Source organism: Nannospalax galili, unplaced genomic scaffold (assembly GCF_000622305.1).
Source record: "Nannospalax galili isolate Female #2095 unplaced genomic scaffold, S.galili_v1.0 scaffold690, whole genome shotgun sequence".
NCBI lineage: Eukaryota > Metazoa > Chordata > Mammalia > Rodentia > Spalacidae > Nannospalax > Nannospalax galili.
In genome coordinates, this window is record NW_008329288.1 from 2,867,840 (window position 1) to 2,885,668 (window position 17,829).

General features: G+C 49.8%; 1 protein-coding gene across 3 annotated transcripts in view; it reads right to left on the reverse strand.

The window, feature by feature from the left end:
• The window catches only part of Pknox2 (PBX/knotted 1 homeobox 2), a 269,298-nt gene that overhangs the window by 250,913 nt on the left and 556 nt on the right, over positions 1-17,829 (reverse strand). Inside the window, exon 1 of one of the 3 annotated variants that reach the window (XM_008834956.3) lies at positions 17,726-17,781. The exons of 1 other annotated variant lie outside the window; for it this stretch is intronic. The gene's annotated coding sequence lies outside the window, so the exon portion shown is untranslated. Of the gene's footprint in view, positions 1-17,725; positions 17,782-17,829 lie in introns of those variants that run through there. One more of the 3 variants, XM_008834965.3, reaches the window with a different exon arrangement.

Sequence of the window (17,829 nt, forward strand, 5' to 3'; positions counted from 1 at the left end):
AACCTTTAAGACCTTAGCTTTGACAAGAATTCTTAGATACATATCACTAAAACTAAGAGCAATCAAAGAAAAAGATATAAATTAATCTTCATTGAGATTTAAAATTTCTATACATCAAAAGACATTATCAAGAAAGTAAAAAGACAGCTTGCAGAGTGGGAGAAAATATTTGCAAGTCATATATCCGATAACTGTGCCCAATATGTAAATATATATAAAGAACCACTACAATCTGACTACAAAAAGTCAAGGAATCCAATTTAAAAATGGGCAAAGATCTGAATAGACATTTCTTGGAGAAGATACACAAATGATTTATAAGCACATGAAAAGATGCTCAGCATTTACTGTCAGAGTGACTCAAATCAGTGCCACACTGAGATATCACTTTGTATCTCTGGAGGGACTATAGTCAACAAACAGGAGATAATAGGCACTGGCAAAGATATGAAAAGTTAGAGCCCTGATGAAGTCCTTGTGGGACTCTAAAGTGGTGCAGCTGCTGCGGAAAATAATTTGCTGATTTGTTTCCTAAAAAGTTAAACATAGAAGTACCTCAAATATCACCCTGAAATCCCACTTCTAGGTAGAGATCTAAAAGAACTAAAAACAGAGACAAGCAGATGCATGTACTCTACTAAAGCACTATTCACAATAGCTAAAAGACATAAACAACCCAAGTGTCTATAAACAGGTGAATGGATAGATGAAAGATGGTTTATATATACAATAGAATATTATTCGTCCATAAAGAGGACTAAAGTTCTGATATTTGCAATAGTACAGATGAATGAAAACATCCTGCTGAATAAAATAGCTAGACACAAAAGGATAAATATAGTAGGATTCTACTTACATGAAGTTGTCTAGAATAGTCAAATTCATAGAGACAGGAAGTAGATTAGAAGTCACCAGTGGCAAGGGATGGGGATGCAGTTCAGTGATAGAATACATACACACACATGCACACACGCGCGCACACACACACACACACACACACACACACACACACATACACAGAGGGACCAAGAGCTGAGGGAGGGCAGAATATGAAGCTATTACTATTATTTCAATGTATACAGAGTATCTGAGCTATTAAAAATGTTTTGGAAATAGCTATTGTAAATATAATTAATGCCACTGTTCTGCACACTTAAATGCTTAAAATGGAAATTTTTATGTTAAAAATTGCAATTTTATATATATTAAAATATGTTTTAGAAAATAAGGAAGAAAATAAAGAGGAAAAAGAGTATGCTTTATAAAGGATGCAGCTTGTGACATTAAAACCAAGCATCCTCCTTTAAAAAAAAAAAATGTGTTCTAGCACAAGAAAGGAGCTATGGTAAAGGCTAATTTTTAAATTTCTCATATGAAACTAAATTAACCCAGAGAATCAAGTCAAATAATGGAACCAGATCTCTTCCCCCACTCCCCCCAAACCTGCAGCTGTCAAGGGGCATGGCCTTTGCAGCAATCTCTACTGAGTCTAGGACATAGGTTACTGAGAGCATGGGGCACCACTCCCCCCGCCGCCACACACACACATGAACTAACCCCAGAGGCAAGGACCAGGGATGCTCCTTCCTGTGGGGAGCTCATAAATGGAGTGGGACTCCCTCAACGTACATTCACATGGTAGATGTTTACTGAGCACCTGGAGTACACCAGGCATTGCGCACACAGTGACAGGTGGTGCAGAACTTCCCTAGAGAACTTGAATTTGACCTGCCCTCAGACATCTGGGGAGTGGTAGTAGCTTAGAGCCTTGCTCCACCATCACATCAAGTGAGGTTGGTGACACCATTTCTCTTCTTACTAGGTCCTCTTGGAAGATGTTAGCCTCGCCAGTCTCCAATGCGAGGTCTGGGAAACAATGAGGGATTCTTCTCTTTCCTGTACACACAGACTTCTTACAGCTCCCATTCTCAATTCAGTCCTCTCCAGCCCTGACAGCCTGGCTAACAGGAGTCAAGGTTTCTGATGGAGAAAGTACAGAAGCAGATGGGTCTGGATTCTGATTCAAATTCATGTGTGTGCCCTAGGCCTTTCCCCATATATAAATTTGGTCTCCATATTCCAAGCCTGCTGTAATGCCAGGGATGTGGAGAATTAGGCATACCAACCATACCACCCCTGGGGTTCGCCCCAGGACCCTATGGCCCTTTGGGTCTCTCCTAGATAACTCATTCAACAAGTTCTCTGTTCTCTAACACCCATGGTAGACACTCTCATGTACTTTCATGTGGCCCCTTCAATGTGCTTTCACTTCTGTGGTGGTTTTTTTTGTTTTTTGGGTTTTTTTGTTTTTTACTTCTCTTGTTTTTCATGTTAATTTTCCCACTCACTGTCCACTGCTGTATGTAGAGAGCTAATTGTGCCATCCTCTCCCTTTCCATGGTGGTTAATACACAGTGGGTGCTGGTGGCAAATGGAGGGTCTGCAGGTGGTAGAGGAAACCATGATGGAAAGGGAACGCACTGGGCTTTCGGTCATTGCACATTCATGGGACTGACCACTGCATAAGTTGGCACTCAGACACTTCTGTCCTAGATCAACTGTGGTATGGCTAAGCCAGGAAAAGAGTTGAACAGAGGATGAAAAATCACTTCTTTTTGTGAATTTTTCCATGTTTTGGGACTCAGCATTTATCTTTTCAGTTTGGTGTAAGAATTGATGGGGTTGAGTGTAAGGGAAAGAGGAAGGAAGAAAGACAGGATGGAAAGAGGAAGGGAGGAAGCGAGGGAGGGAGGGAAGGAAGGCCAGACATGGTGGTATACACCTTTAATCCCAGCACTCAGGAGGTAAAGGAGGTAGATCTCTGTGAGATCCATGTAGGCCAGCCTGGTCTACATAGCAAGTCTCAGGTCAGCTGTGGCTACAGGAACCCTGTTTCCAGATTGGAGGGAGGGAGGGAGGGAAGAAATTGCAGTCAATAGCCCATGAGCACAGCTTACCTTCCATTGCGGGGAGAATCCAGAAATAGGCCAAAGGGGCAGAGATAGCTGGCCAGGGATTTAGCACAGTCACCAATAACATCCAAGCAGACAATCTCCTGTCAGGAAATAGCTTGGTTGTCTACATGACTGTCTCTTTGGAGCCTGAAGGACCTCCCCAGGCTGTTAGCCTAGGAGTTGGGAGAGCCTGGGTGTTGACTCAACTGGAGTCTCAGCTGAGTCACGGCATCCCCAGCCCTCACTCCTGGGAAGCCAGATGAGACAGAGGCCACCCACTGTTCTCCAGCAGGCTGCATGGATTCCAAACAGCAAGGAACCCTTCTATCTTTCAGAAAGTCAGAGGAAGGGGAAAGACCCATTTAAGGACCCCAGGAGGAGTCTGGACCAGGCACAGCAACAGGTCATTTGCCTTCATCTCTCTCCCCATTAAAAAAAAACAACAAAAACTTCTTTTTTCTTAAGCCCTCCTAGGCCAGGCCACAAAGCAGGACAAAGGCCATCTGGAGAAGCTGAGGTTGGCTATCCTCAGCCTAGCCTCTCTAACAATGAAAGTGCTGCTTCTGCCTGCCCTGCCCTGGGAATCAAAGCAATGTTCTAGTGGCTCAGCCTGTTAGATGGAATCCCACCAGGTGCCAGGGATTCACATGCCTCAACCCATTTGCATCCTCAAACAGCACCACATTACAGTTACACAGCCCCATCTATACAAATAAGGACTTGGGAGATGTGAGTTAAGGCACTTGGACAAAGTCAAGCTGAACGTACATACAGCAGGCAGGGATCGGAATGCTGATCCCTCTCCTCCCACTGACTTTTCTGCTGTTACCAGGCAGGTACAAAGTCAAACAGGAGGCAATGGGCTCCCAGTCCCATGAGGCCCTCTCCCTTCTGACTGACTCATCAGGTGAACAACTGCCCCATGTCTCAGACACCAATAAAACCATCCTGAGTCTGCGAAAGCTGAGAGGGCCGGCAATCCTGCAACCCAAGCCCCCGGTGTTCTAAGACCCTAAGAAAAAGGCAAAGACACTTTTAGGATTCAAAGATAATGGAGAGACATAGTCAGTGACTCCTTCTGAGTAGAAGAGCTTTAGGCCAGGCCCCGTAGCTCATCCCCAAAGGGCCTGTCACATAACCAGAGACACCCTCTCTGTTGCAGTTCTACATGAATACCCAGCATCCTCAGGATGCAGCCCACAGGGACCCCCTAGACATAGGTTAAGACACTTGGCCAGCGTCTGGCTGATAGTACCAAACTGCTTTCTGGTTATACTTTATCCAGGAAGTCATCCTGACTGCTCCAGCCCACAGTATGAACTCCTCCCTTGACCTCACACTTCTGTCTCACCATGCATTCTCATCTGAAGCTATTATTTAACATAATGGATGAGAGGAAGAAACCTCCTGGGTTCAAACCCTACTCCCCTACAAGCCAGCTATGTGGCCTTAAATAGGTCACTTAACCTCTCTGGGCTTCAGGTTACTTAAGCAGAACATCAATCTCATCTAGGGGTTGTGAGAATTAAAATAAGTTGATAGATATACTGTGCTTAGAACAATATTTGGTGCACAGTAAGCATTTAGTGCATGTATGTTGCTGTTATTATTTCAGTGCTAATTGGCGTTAGGGAAACGTGGTCTTAACCAGTCAAACTTAGAAGTTCCTGAGGTGCAGGACCAGAACCTGAAACTTCTTTGTCTGTGTGTTAGGCAGATTCATACAAGCTGGGCCAAGTCATCATCATTCCCATGGTCTGATGCCCACACTGACGGCCCATTCATTTTACATCCTAGTACTAGGGAGCAAAGTGTGTCTGCACTGGTTGCCAATAGCAGCCTTTAGCCAATACTCCCCGAGACGGCCCCAGAGTGTCCCACAGTAAACAGAAGCACCAGAATTCTTGGAATGAACAATAACCAGTCAGGTAGTGAGGCCCTGTGGTCCCAGAAGCAGGATTCAAGGAAGGTGGCATCAGCAGGGCCAACAACTTCCCCAGAAGCTGTCACAGGAAAGGCTAAACTTTGTGAAAGGAATCCTGCAGCAAATCCCAAGAGCCTCTGTCTTTGTGTGCTCTGTACTGTGTGACTTTTTACAGCCCTTTTACCTCTTTGGGTCTCAGTTTACTCAGTTGGGTTGCTCAAAGGCCAATGACTTAGTTCCATCCAATTCTGATAGCCTGTGAGTTAATTTCACAGTAAGAGAAGAAAAAAAAATCCTTGGAACCTAACACATTATTTCACAATAACCAGCTTTCATTCATTCATTCATTCATTCATCCATTCATCCATTCATCCATTCATCCATTCATTTCACAAGCACTGCTTGAGCTTTTACTTAGTCAAATATTCTTCTGGACTCTAGCCAAGAGAGAGGAGAGGTAGTGCTAAGGATGGGAGAAAGGGATTCTGGTTTGGCCAGGCTCTTAAGGAGGGTCACAGTACAGAATGACATTTGAGTGCAAACCCAGCTAAAGCATGAGGGTCAACTCTACAGTCATCTGGGAGAAGGGTATTCTGACTGAAGGAACAGCAAACAAAAGCCCTGGGGCAGGAGCATGTGTGACTTGTTTCATTTACAACAGTGAGGTCCAAGAGGTCAGGGTGGCTGAGGTAGAGTGAGGACAGTGACAGGAGTGCGATGGTGGCGGTGGAGGCTATGTCACAACATGAAAGAAAGGACTTCACCTTTTATTCAGTTATGAACTTGAATGCTCTAAACTTTGACATAATGAATCAGACACTATTTACATGTTTGAGGGCCAAATACCTGGTACATTAGCTCAGTGTGAGCGGCCCCCTCCATCACTGACCCACAAGCCAGCTGTGAATTTTACTGCTCTTGCTTCCATTTAGAGAGACAAGAGCTAGGGCTGTAGACACCTGTTTCCCTGCCTAGACCTGTGCCAGGCTTTAGCCTAGTCTTCACTTGGGACCATCAGGCTGGACTCTCCCACCTCTCCCAAAGCTGTAATACCCAGGCTAGGCCCCTGGCTTCTCTCCCAAGGTCTTCCTTGGGAGATCCTCCTGACCTGTCTCTCTGCCCCAGTCCCCAGCCATTCCTCTCCCCTCAGGGCCTTTGAACCCACTGTATTCCATCACCCTGCTGGTCCCTGCAACTTAGCTCCTCAGAGAGATTCTGCCCTGCCTCCAAATAACAGCTTCCTAGTCACCATCCCTACCCTCAAGGTTACCTAAAATTCTAGTTATTCTCATAGTGTTGTGTTTGGGGTGGGGTGTTGGTTGGTTAGGAGGGTTTGTTTGTTTATTTGTTTGTGACAGAACCTTGAACTCCTAATTTTCTACCTTCCAAGTGCTGAGATTACAGGAGTGAGCTGAGCATATTTGTGTGTGTGTGTGTGTGTGTGTGTGTGTGTGTGTGTGTGTGGTATGCTCATATGTGTGCCAGTACACTCACTTGAGCATGCCCATGTGGAGGCCAGAAGTCAATGGCAGGTATTTTCCCTTACTGCTCTCCACCTTATATTTTGAGGCAGGATCTCTCGCTGAACCTGAAACTCTGTTTCAGCTAGTCTGGCTGGCCAGCAAGACCTCAGGATCCACTTGTCTCTGCCCTCCCCAAATCCCATGCTAGAGTTACAGAAGCATGTCATCATGCCTGGCTTTTTACGTGGGTGCTGGGGATCCACCAGGACACAGGTTATATCTGTTGGCACTCACAGTTCTGGCCCAGGCTCTAAATCATCCCTGGGAACACATTCTAGGCAACTCAAATATAGCTAGACAGTATTGAATGAAAGAATGAAGGTATGCCTAGGGAATTCGTAGGACAAAGGAGAGACAAAATCGGGGAGCTGTGGCTACTGGCAGAGCCATGAATGAAGCCTGGAAAGGGTGAGGTTGGAAGAGGGAAGCCCTGAGCTGCCCACCTGCATCATTTAAAGGATGTCATTTGCGTTAAGAATTACTATTCCACTCGGGAGGTAGGCATGTTTTCTGACTACTCTGCCAGTGTGTCTGCAGTCAGACCTAGTTTTCTGATCCTAAGTTCTACAGCCCAGCAGAAAGAGTAAGCACAGACCCTCCATGGCTGGTGTGGAGAGGGAAGGGCTGGGTTACTACTTCATAGTAGCTGTCCACAAGGGCTTTCCAGAAATCAGACTGGATCTGAGTGTGACATCTCCAGGTACCTGGGGTGTATGCCTCTCTGGCTGTGTTCCCCTCACTTTGTTTTGCCTTTATCTAGATGAGGAAAGGAGCCCCAGAGAGGAAGGCGTAGCTAACTTCCTCCCTGAAAAGGGCCTCACTAGAGAAATTGAAGCCTAAGGCAGCTAGAGTTCTGGCCCTGCTTCTCACTAGCTCTTTGCAGCTCTTCCTTCACCCTGAGCTCAGCCTCCTGTCTTCCATGATGAGGCCACCTTGAAAGGCTCCAGTGTAGACTGAGCTCTGCCTGTGTTCCCTCAGCTTCCTAGACTTCTCTGTAGCTCTCTTCATGGTTTATCCAACAACTTCCCTACAAAGGTTGAAAGTTATCCCCGTGGACACACAGAGCCCAACTGGTGGGAGGCCCAGCACTAGTCCACAGGATGTCCCCTATACCTGCACAAGGTGGGACACAAAGGAGGTACTCAGTAAAAACCTACAGAATAAATGTTGCCAGCAGGGGAGAAGTTGAGGCTTGCTCCAAGCTCATAGGGACCTGGCAGAGCACATGGATTGGCCTAAGGGGTAGTGGGCAGGCACTCGCAGATCATAGGCACACTGTCCCACCATCTTACTCTGAGCTGAAAACTGCCAGGTGTTTAGGGATCCCAGTGGAGATCATTCACACCCCAGCAGTGGGTTAGCTATGGAAAGCCAGGCTGCCAGCTTTCAGTCACGTCAACACAGTTGTCATCACACTGCAAGCGTGAGGGGGAGCGAGTATTTGTGTGTGTGTGCTCTATTTTAAACTAATAAGAAACATATAGTCTGTGCCAATCAATTTTCTCCCCCACATATTACATGTAAGGCACTGTGTAGGCGCTGGCACTTGTGTTTATACAACATGTATAACACATCCACATACGTTAACGTGTTTGATCTTCTCCATAGCCCTGTCAGGAGATGTCATCAACCCCCAGTTGACTGATGAGGAAAATGAAGCCAGCTTTCACTGTCACACAGTGAGCACTTGGCTGAGCCTTTGGCTGGTTCTCTATCATCTCCATTCATCACCTTCCTGTCACCCTTGATCTACCCCAGCAGATCTCTAGACCTCACCCTGTGCTGTGTATGAGGACCCTGTGAACATGTACTGTGTGATAGGGCCCTGTGAGCATACAGTCCTGGGTGGGAAAGGAGATAGAGGAACCAGCAATCCTCCCACCCCCAGCTCCCTGCCACAAGCAGCAAAATCACTGGACAGAAAGACTTGGGAGTCAGAATCATGCACAACCTGCTGTGGGTCCTAGGTAAAATCTCAAGTCTTCTTGAAGTCTCACTTTCTTTCTTGGGTCTGTGGTAATGGCTCAGTAAAAGGGGTGATCACTCCCAAGTCAAGGACTAGGCAAAGTCAGAACACAGAGAAGGAGCCTCCCCTGGTCTGTGGCCTTGGTGCTGGGCCCTTCCACAGCCCTCGGCATTCCCAAAGTTTAGGAAACTTCTTCCTCTGCCTGTGTCTACAGCCAATTTTTTGCAGCCCATCTCTTCCCTTTCCAGAGTCCAATGCTACCAGGTCAGGCCAGGGAGGCCAGCTCCAAGGCCCTGTGCCACTTGGCAGCGGGGAAGATCCCCCTGCCCTGCCCTCAGGGAAGGCCGCCTTCCAGGGCACTGCTTGGGGAACAGGTTCTCCTTTCACCCTTCCCCTGGAACCCAATGGAAATGACTGAAAAGCATTCAGGAGATCAGGAGTCTAGCTCAGAAATGGCTTCCCCTGCCAGTGTCAAAGTCAGAATAATGGTTCCCATCTCTGTGCCACACAGAGGCTCCACTGCCCAGTGCCTCCCAAGAGAGTAGTGCCAGTGAAAAAGAGGAAGGAGGTGTGTGCAGGGACCCTGAAAGGACCACTCATGTACCAGCAGCCATGGGGGATCCTGAAGGGACCACTCACCTGCCAGTCATGGGGCAGCCAAAGGGCAGCAATGGAAAGAATCTTGCCAGTTTTCAGACTGCAGGACCCTATGGAACTCGCTGGCTTTCTTCCAGGATCGTCCCACAGGTCAGGAGGGCCCCAGGGGCCAGTGTGGCACCCAGCTATAAGTCTAGCTGTCCCCTCCCAATTCCAGTGGTGGGAGGGGCAGAGCCAGGGAGGGGCCAGGAGAAGTGCCTCCTCTACACTGATGCCAAGTCACAGGAAAGCAGTGCCGCCAGCTCCTATACCACCAGCCTCGTGCCTGGCTTTTCTCTCTTGGTCCTCCCAGAAACTGGACAGCTCACTCCGCAGAAACTCACCCAGCCCATCTACCCAAGTAACTGCAGCCTTCCCATCCTCTACCTAACTGAAAGTAGCCGGGCCCACCACTAATGGGGTGATTGTTCCTGGGCATTCTACCACTTTCTCCTAATGGACCAGCACATTGTAGATTGGAAAGCTGACAGCGTCCACCTCTTCATCAAACAGTAGACCCAGACAGGCCTCTAGGAGTACTGATCTATTTCCTCTCCTACAAAATGATCGTGCTTCTACTCAGAGAGACTAAGAGACTGTGCGGTCCCACACTTGTTCCTAGTTAGTATGTTAATCTGGTCTCCTCTGTTTGAGTCTAAGGAAGTGAGGCCCACACAGCTCACTGCTGGGCATCTATGGACATGGGCCCAAGCCACTTCTGTTGAGTGACCAGTGGAGCCTCAGGGAGGGAACAGGAGTGAGAATAGCCAAGCACCAAGCACCCTGAGCCCCCGCATGACTCTGGCCTTCTGTCTCCCTGTTTTCCAGCCTGGAGCTACAGTCAGACTGTGAGAGGATACAGGAGCAGCCTGAGGGGAGGAAGGCTGTGGACTTCAGACCTGGCCAGGAAGAATGGTGCTCAATAGCAAAGGCCGACATTAGAGGAAGCTCTGGGGGCAGCTTCCTGTCCTATTTTGTATAGACCCGCTAGACCATCGAAAAGAAGGGAACCTGTGCCTATTAAGGAGTAATACTCCAAAGCCAGAGCTCTTCCCCCAGCAGGATGCTATCTGAGCAGATGAAAATGTTGCTTTGTATGAAGAAGTTTCACACTGAAATGCTGGCTCCTTGGAAGGCCTTCAGGAGCATGAAAGCCAACCCCCTCTGCACGCTGTCCTTAGTCCCCCGGGGACTGTGCTCTGCGACTCTTGTATGTTGTTAGGATTCTTTGCTTGCATTTGTGGTGTGGTGGTTAACTCAATGATTTCCTGTTCGTGAAACTATCTATTGGGAGGAGTCAGGAAGCTGAGCTGAAGGAGAAAGTAGTTGGCTCATAGTCAGCTCGTGGCAAAATTTTCTCTCCTCTGGGAGAAAGTCAAAGTTCTTCACTGGTTACCTGAAGAAACTAACATCCAGAGAGGGCATGCCACTTGTCCAAGGTGACACAGCTAGTCATCCACCACGTCTGAAGTAGACTCCACCATCTGTGATCCTATTCTCTGTTCCCTCCACCATCCTGATGCACTGATTGTTCAACTTCGTGGCCTGGAACTTGGAGTGGGCCAAGCATGGACCCGGAGTCTCTGTTCTCTCTGCTTAGGAAACATTGGGTTGTAGCCAGGCATGTGAGGAGGGTATGGGCTTCACGCACTAACTCATTACCCTACACTGCACCCATTGAGAAGCGAACACTGAAAAGTCCTCTCAGAATCCACCTATGCATGCAAGGTATCCGTTCTAGCCACCTGGGGTGGGCATAAGGACCGAGCAATTCTTTCTAGTCTAGGCTGTTCCCCCAGTCACTCAGACAGTCATGCTGAGAGCCAAAGCACCATAACCTGGAGAGCCTCTGGTTTCCCCCCTCCTCCACCCCCAGCCCTCTTGGATGCCTCCTTGGGGAAGGCCCAGATTGAAGCCACCCTGTCCTGATGACCTCACCTTCCAGTCTCATTCTGGCCTCCTCTGGTTAACAACTGATGGTCATCTTTTTTCTCTCTCTGTGGTTTCTCTTCTTCCTGTGTTTTTGTGTTGTATCTGTGCCCCTCACCCTCAACTGCTCTGGGGTCTATGCATCTATTTTCCATCCCAGCCTCCTGCTGAGTGCCCAGTGCTTATCTACGGATGAGTGACCTGCAAAAGGGTCCATGTCTCATCCCAGAGAAGCAAAAAAGGAAAGGGAGGATGTTGCAAGCCACCAACTTATCTTTGCTCCAAAATAATGTGCAAGAGGGGAGCCAGGACTGACCTCTCTCCTGTTTCAGACAGCACTGGGTACTTACAGAAGTTCTTTCTTCTATCCTGTGACCTATGCTCCATTATCTGCCAGTTTACAAGAGGGGAAACTGGATCAAGATCTTCAGCAACATGTCTAAAGTCACACAAGTAAGCAGCTAGAGCAAGGCTCTAAATGCACTTTCGTCTGATGCCGAGACCTGTGTCCCGCTATCTCCTGAAGGCCATGGAGGACGGCTAGATTTGCTGACCTGAGAGTAGAGGCATAAGTTGAACACAATGACTAGTTCTTAATGAGCTGGCCGATTGAAAGGCCTTCTTGGTGCTCTGTGACCTGAAGATTCTAAGGCCCCTTTCTGACCTATCTGCATCTAGCCCTTTCCCAGCACAACCTCCCCTCTTTGTTCCCCAAACCTTGAATGAGCTGCACTGAAATTGGCCACAGTCCTACTAGGCAGAGAACTAACAGTTACGCCATGCACCCCAGCCCCATCCGAAGCCTCAAGAGTTTGCCCTGGGCCCCAGGGCCAGCTGTTTTTCTCCACATTCCAGCCAAAAATAATACGAGAACCAGGCTGTTTGGTAGAGACTTAATCTAATCTTCATTGCTTCAGTTTTAAAATATCCTGCCTGGTTTAGGGTTTCTTCTTACACACGAGGATGTGTTTTTAGTGAGATAGGTCTTAGCAGCAGCTTCTTCCTTGTAATTAGAAACCCAGGCAGGCAAGCAAGGCCTGTGGATAGGTGTCCAAGCCAAACAGCATATCCCCCTGAAGACACGTTCGCAGCAAGCTCTTCCCTAGTTCCACAGAGCAATGTGAACTCCTCCGCTGTCCCAGGGCTTGGTGTACTCTCATACCTGGGGGGTTCTGGAAGAATTCTGAGAAAAGAACTCAGCACTCCAACTGCCTCTATCCTGGGTCTCTGGCTCTCACTCCCAATCAAAATGGAGACTGAAATGTGGCCTGCAGCTAGCTGGCTGGAAAGGGTGTGTGGAGGAAAACCCCCTCAAAGAATCCCCAGAGAACTAAGGGGAATTAAAGACAAGCATTCCACCGGAGCTATGTCTCCAGTGTCAGGGCTTGATTTTAAAATTCAGGCACCGGAACTGAAGGAGTCTACAAGCAAGCATGTGGTTTTGTAGAAGTGCGGGTGTAACTTCGTGGGCTTTGTGGCCTAGAATCTGCTTTGATCTGCCAGTATGGAGACTACTAAGTGAGGTCCAGGCTGTGGCTCATTCCAGACCAGCACCTATCCCCACCAGCAGAACCAGATGTCACACACCAGTTAGGGCTGGGCCTTTATTCCCCATGGCATAAAAGACTGCCCCTCTGGTAAGTCAGATTCTGTGTACACTGGAGTCATGAACCAGGCTGGTTCTCCCAACTCAGCCATAATTGCCTCTCTGGGCAAAGCAGATGGTTCTTAGAATCACAGCAGAGTTTTCAAACTCAAAGATGGAAAGAAAAGCAGGAATTGCACCCCTTCACAAAAGTCTAGGAACTCCTGCAAGTTGTGAGGACAGACTCTGGAGCCAGGCAAGGAAGGAAACACAGATGGAAGAATGCGACCTTGCTGCCAGGAAGCCTCTATCTCCTTTTCTTTATTATTTACAGTGAGCCCTGTGCTTGCTTCTTGCCCACCCTTCACTCCTTGCAGCCTAATAAGGGACAGCACGTGCTACATTCCACTCAACAGATGAAACCAAGCTCCAGCAGCTGGGGGACCTGCTGGTGGTAATAGGGCATGAAGCCGCCAGGCCCCCAAATTCCAACTCAAACTCTAGCCCAGCATGCTGACCTGCCAGCCTTGATTATCACCAATCACCCCCTTCCCTCCTTCCTTCTTTCCCCATCAGGTATTAGACTTAATTAAATTACTGAGCCCCATCGCAAACATCCCGCCATGCCGCTTGGATAGAACCCAGTGAGTGCAACTCCTCCCTCTAAATTCTGCTTCTCAATATAATTCAATCTTCAATAAGCCACAGGTCTCATATGAAGTGTCTAATACAAAGCGTGTTGTATTGGTTAGACTCAAGGCTTATGGAGGCTCATGATGATTTCATTTTCCATATCACTTCTTCTGCCTTTCCTCTGTGGCATCTTTTCACCCTCTCCATCTTGGGATCTGCATTTTATTTGATCCAGACACTTTGCCTCACATGCTGTCACCTCCAGCAATTGCTTCACACACACACACACACACACACACACACACACACTACAGTGTCACAGTCCCTGTGCAATACAGGAGAGGAAAAAGAAAACTTGTAACAGCATGTCTCACTCTCCTCCAATTAATTTTAAAATGTGTTCCAGTTTAAATAAATCAGGAACAAAAGTCAGTTTAAATAAATTAGGAACAAAAGTCCAAAACTGGAGGTTGAATTTCTGAAAGGTGTGTGTCTGTGTGTGTGTACACACGCACGAGTGTGCGGGGGGGGGGCGGGTGTTAAATAAATACCACCAAGGAAATCTTGCAACATGTTGGAAGCCTATAAACTTTATTAGTTGTTTCTTTAATAAAAAACAATTTCAAATGCTACAACACAGTGTTATTAAGCTTCTAACATTTAAAACTCTAATTTGCCCCTGCTCTGTTTATATTACTCACTGTATTCAGGAAGGGTAAGGAAATCAGGTTGAACGCTTTGGTTTGGTTCCTCAATCAGGCTAATAGAGACTCCCTTTAAAACTCAGCTTTCTGCTTTCTAGGCATGCCTTGGTCTCTAATGAGTTACAGCCCCAGGCTGAAGATGAACATGGCAGAAAGAAATTTAACACACACTGTGGTGCACCCATAAACTTCAAGGCCAAGGAAAAAGAGGTATGTTTCCATTTAAGCTAGAACTCCATGAATTAGGGATTCTCCACTCACAAGACAATAATTCTCCTTATTTCATCACTAACTTACTTCGAATGTGTTTATACAATTTATTGCTACTGAACTTCCAGGCAACTGGTGTAGAGTTAATGAAACCCAGCTTGGAGAAGCTTTGAGCTTTGAACAACTAACCACAGTTTAAATGGTTATGACATGCGGTCAAAGCCACAGCCCAGTCCCTCTGCAGTTCTGTGTTAGTATGTAGTCCAAATCCATGTCATCTCACCTTTTGTGCCAAATAGATTGAAAAGGGGTAAAAATGCTGAAAAACAGCCTGCCTTATTCTTCCTCGAGGTTCCCAGCCCTTTACCCCTATCTTACTGAACACAAATCAAAGCCCCTCCCCCAGGGCCCAAGTAAATATTGTAGTGGCAGTTTCAATTGGCAACTGGGCAGAAATCCTGAAATCCAGTTTGAGTTGAATTGAGTAGGGTCAGGCCTACATAAAACACTGTGGAGGGGGCTGCCGTGGAGGCACCCGGCAACGTTTAAAGCTAGACCCAGGGAACGCCTTGAAGGCCATTCAGGAACGTACAGATGCAACTGGACTGGGGAGAAGTAAAATCTTTCAGAATTACTCGAACACTGACTTTTATTAATCCTCCTTGTCGCACGGCGTCCTGCCCCCCCCCCCCAGCTCTGTTTCAGTGGGAACCCCAGCAAGCTCCCTCTTCCTAAACAGGCCCATTTTGGAAGAGTAAAGGGGAGGTACTGGATTTGTCACTGCCCCTTTTGAAAGCCCCTTTTGAAAGCAGCACTTTCATTAACTTAAAGCAATCTATAGACTTAAAAGCAGGAGCAGTAAACTCCCAGAAAGCATCATAAAACAGCCAGTCTCAAGTTGGGTACACTTCACTGCAATTCGCACGAGGCATTTTACTGTGATCGCTGCTGGGCCCATCTCCCTCTAGTAACCCCCTGGCCCTCATTCCGAGCAGTTCCTCTTTCTCCGGCCTTTCACGCCTTTCGCGCTCACAAAAGGGAGGCGGTGACCGGGGAGTCTCTGCGGGGTCACGGCTCCCTCCCCGGCTCAGCTCTCTGCGGGAGAGAGCGCGCGCACGAATTCCAAGCCTGGAAAACAACAGCCTTTCAGCATCGCTGCCGCGGCAGTCGCCGCGCCCCAGGCTGCGGTGGCCATTCGCGGGTCCCGGAGCTTCAGTGCCGGCGAAAGACTGTCTGGCTGTCCCAGCCAAGGATGCAAGTGTGCACGGAGGAAATCTCTCTTATACACACACTCCTCCACCCCGCATCACACACTTTACCTACCCCCCACCCCCCCAGATCTTCACCCCTTCCGGACCTTTCCTCATTCAAAACACTCCTGAGCTAGGCCTGAGGACTACCACTACTACTCTTGAGGACGCAGTTTGAGTGTGAGATATGAACCCAGAAACGAGACCCCCCCACACACACACATACACACTTGCACCAAGGTCCTGGGGCTTCGGGAAGGTCAGAAGGCAGGGTGGGAAGGCCAGGGGCTAGAGCTTGGGATTATGCATCGTGTTGTTTTTGAACACCTTCGTTTCTCAGATTTGGGTGTGGGAAGAATCGTTTAAATCTGCTTAAGATGGTTAACTTGGCTTTCACCAGTTGAAGAGCATCTGAATTCCAGAAAGCCAACATCCTGGAGAAGTCCCAAGCTAACATGTGTAAGGGTAAGGAACCCCGAACAACTTCCTCCTCCCGCTGGGCCGGAACACCGCATAGATCGTGGGGCCTGTGGGCTTCCCCGCGTTGCCAGTGGTCGAAACCCGCCAGCGGAAGAGGCGGCAGGTCGAATCGGAGTTCCCGGGTTCGAGAGTATCCCGCCCAGGGCCGAAGCCCTCAGGCCCCAGGGGCATCTCCCTCCTAGCTTCTCCCTTCCGCGAGTCGCAGGCCGCGGTCCCGGCGGGCCACCAGCAACCGCCCGCCGCCCTGCGGCCGCAAACCTCGAGTGGCTCCAGGAGCCCGCCTAGTCCCAGGGTCGGGTCCTCGGATCCACTCGGAGACCGGTGAGGCTGCCCTGTCTCTTCGCCTGGAATATCCCTAGATTTGTCTGTTCCCCAGAATCAGTCTCCTAGGTCCAGGTCCTATGCACCCCAAATCTTCTCCTTCGTGTTCGCTTGTTGGGAGGAGCAGCAGACATTCTGAGCTAGCTTACCACCGGTCGGGTCAACTACTTTCGTGGCCCACGAAACGTTTTTCCAATCCCGCGCGCTGTCAGGACCTGAAGGAGCAGCCCTTCCCAAATTCCAATAGCCGGGACCCCCATAAAGAGTCGTGATCCTGTGGCTCAGTGCTAAAATCGTCACCTACCCATCCAGTGCGAGCCTCCGACTTAACGGGGCCCCATCGCCTATCTCCAGCCCTCTGCTCTCGCCGGCGTGTAAACTATATAGCGGCCCTTCATTTCCAATTCTGGAGAAAACAGCCGGGATCCGACAACCCAAACTCTAGCCTGCCCCAAGCCCAGCCCTCATTTCAGAGCTGATCCACAACCCCCTCCCATTCCCATCCCGGGTCTCCCGGCGCGGAAACCCCAGGCTGCGCTGCGGAGAACGCCGGGGGAAGCGCGGCCCACTGCGCTCCTTTCTTCCTTGGGCTTCGGGGGCCGGGAGATTCACTCGCCTAACCCGAAAGAAACACAAACTTTGCGCGGCACAGTAGGACCCGGCTCCATCCCCTACGGCTTTCTGCTCCTGATCTTCGGTCCCCCATTGAACGAATTCATATTCTAGTTCTTCGCCCAGGGCCCCCAAGCCTCCCAAAAACCCACCCCCAAGACCCCCCAACAACCTACGGAAAGCCAGTGACCTACGAATTCTCTCCCTACTCCGGGTTAGGGTCCCTGAGTGTAGCCGGGTCCGGGTTTCTCTGACCCCCACGCGTGCTCCCCTGTCCCCAGGATCCTGCGAACCTCCTCTCCCCCTGCCTCCTGGGGTCCGGCAGGACGCGGCGCTGCAGCTGGACTCCAGCCCCCGGCCCCAGGCTCCAGCTGCTCGCGTTTCCAGCCCGGCGGCCCAGGCTGGAGAAAGGGCCGGCCCCAGGGCTCGCGGAGCCGGGGAAAGAAGCTGGAGCGGCGCGCGGTGCCCAGCCTCGCCCCTCGGAGCGCCCAGCCGGGATCCCGGAGCCGGGCTCGGGCCGGCGCTCGCCCTACGCTGCGGTCCCGGGAAGCTCGGGGCGCACAGCACCCAGCCCGCCCGCTCCAGGCTCCCGGTCCTGCCGCGCTCGGAGTCCGCAGCCCACCGCCGCAGAAGCTGCGCACCGGCCCGGTCCCGGTGCTGGGCCGCGCAGCTCTCGCCGCCTCCTCGCCCGGCCTCGCGGCCCCTCGCGCGGCTTCGCTCCGCGCTCTCCCGGCGCTTCCCCAGCTTCGCTCTGCACGCTCCCGCCGTCCGTCTCTACTCCCTGCCTCCCTCCTCCCTGCTGCCTCCCTCTCTCTCCTCCCTGCTGCCTCCCTCTCTCCCTCTCTCCTCCTTGCCCTGTCGCAATGAATAATACTCTGGCTTGGGGACTGGAATAAAACACACGCGCTCTGAGGCAGCCGCCCGCAGCAGCAGCCGCCGCCGCTGCGCCGCCGCCGCCTGCAAAAGCGTCTCTGACATGGAAATGAATGACAGCTTACCTGATGCCAATCTTCATCAGACTGACACCGGCGTGACAACACAGCCTATACTTCCCAGCACTGCTCGGGACGTCAGCGGCACTGGGACCCGCCCCCCGGACTCC